We start from the raw sequence: 2,047 nt of genomic DNA, 5'->3' as shown, positions 1-2,047 counted from the left end.
CCCAAACACATAAATAATCAGACAAGATGTCAACGGTGCGTTCATAACTAACAAGTGATTATTCAAAAATTGAAATGGTGCAGGGGGGAAACAACCAACTAACTAACTAGGCTTCTTAAACCCGAGGACAGCAAATACAAGCCTATCCTGATCTGAGAAAGATCTCTATCTATTTTTTTCCATCCCAACCGATTTTTTAGGTCTATTCAACCCCTCATGGTACACGAGTTCCCACTGCCCTGATGGTGGAGGAAGCGAATCTATTTGGACATGAAAGAGCATTATGTGTGGGAGACTATAATTTATACATGTGGTTGCTTGGATGTTTACAGAGGATGCCATAGCTCGTGTGATTGAGGCATTTTATTAAGCACATATTTTGATGAGTGTAAAGAATTAAATAAGTCACAAGGGGCTGAGGCATGGTTCGAATTTCTCGATCTAGGTATGGATGCAGACAGACACGAAGTTTTGTGTGTGGACACAAATGATAATGGAAAAATGCCGTTCACCCCGATAGCATAGTGGTAATGTTGTTCTTGCCTCGTTTCCATTGACAACATAGTGGTTACACTGTCCAATATTAAGAAGTTCTCAAAATTATTCAATCACTCTCTCTCTTCTTCTATATCATCTCGGTAACCAAAAAAAGGTTTTCTCAAATGTTTAGACGACTACGAAAACGTTGAAATGTAAAATATTGCTGCATTGTAATCAAAAAAGAATTTGTTGAATATGCATAACCTAAAATAAAATTCAAGAATTAATAGAGTTAAATATTTGCCACTCTGAAATGGCGACGGCTATCATAATATTATTTTCAGCAGGATAATAATGACAATATTATATATATTAAGGATTAGGCCCGAGGGATTCTTATTCACTACACTCGTTTCTAACCTGTCCACACTGGAAACCGAAAACACAAGTACGAGACACTAACTTGGGAGAGGACATGCAAAAACTCTGCGGGGGCTCATCTTAAAAACTTCAGTAGATGTTTGTCATGGAACTCCCTCCTTAAATTCGATTCGAAAGGCACAAATATTCCGGTTCTTGAATAAGAAGCGCGTATGCCTTCGGAAAGAGAGAAGAAGAAATAAATAAATCAACTTATGCATATTCTTCATGTACGTATGCTTGGTGACAAGAAACAGTATTTTTTTTTTTCTTTTTAAGAAATTGTTTTCAACTTTTTGCTAGGTGACCCAACAGGAGTGGACGAAATAGCTTATTCATTCAAACTGGAAGCTTGCTTTTTTTTTTCAACAATAGAAAACATATTATTTCCAGTGAAATATCGACTCAACTACCTAGAATGGCTACCACGGGCTTGGTGACTGAATACTAAAAAACTATCGAGCGACTTACTTCACAGCAGTGTCACTTAGTTTCAACAAGAACAGTTCAAGGCTTCCCGGGTGTCCTGCAAGGTTCGGTATTTATTTTTTTAATAGCAAGCAGATGAACTGGCCTTACAATATGAAGACCCCTCTCACTGTGTCGGTTGCAGTTATTTTCTGGTAATTATGTCTTGCCGATGGCGCTGTCGCTTTGTAATCATACTTAGGAGTTATTTTTTTTATTTTGCCTTTCGCGACATGTTCGACTAATCGTGACAATACGTTTCAACTTTTCTGCAGAAAAGTTGATCATCGTTTATCTTGTCCGCATCGATTAATTTTCTTATGTTTTTTTTTTGTTTTTTCGTCGCGTCTATCTCTTCTGTTATCACAATCGAGACTTCTAGATTATTATTTTTTCTCCCTGCAATTTTAGAAATGTAATTTTTTATGATTATTTAGCGAACGCCTGAGACATTTCAGCAAAATGTCGATTATTCAATGGATGTTGTAAGGTTCCATGTTTTTTTTCACTATCTCTTGTTTGGTCGATTTTGAATTTGGGAGTTATTTTTTTTATTTTGTCTTTCGCGACATGTTCGACTAATCGTGACAATACGTTTCAACCTTTCTACATAAACGTTAAAACGTTTCAACGAACGTTGAAACGTTTTAACGTTTATGTAGAAAGGTTGAAACGTATT

The sequence above is a fragment of the Lepisma saccharinum genome, chromosome 8 (assembly GCF_977018435.1).
Source record: "Lepisma saccharinum chromosome 8, izLepSacc3.1, whole genome shotgun sequence".
NCBI classification, from domain to species: domain Eukaryota; kingdom Metazoa; phylum Arthropoda; class Insecta; order Zygentoma; family Lepismatidae; genus Lepisma; species Lepisma saccharinum.
The sequence above is the reverse complement of the archived record's forward strand: the minus strand, read 5'-3'. Positions refer to the sequence as shown.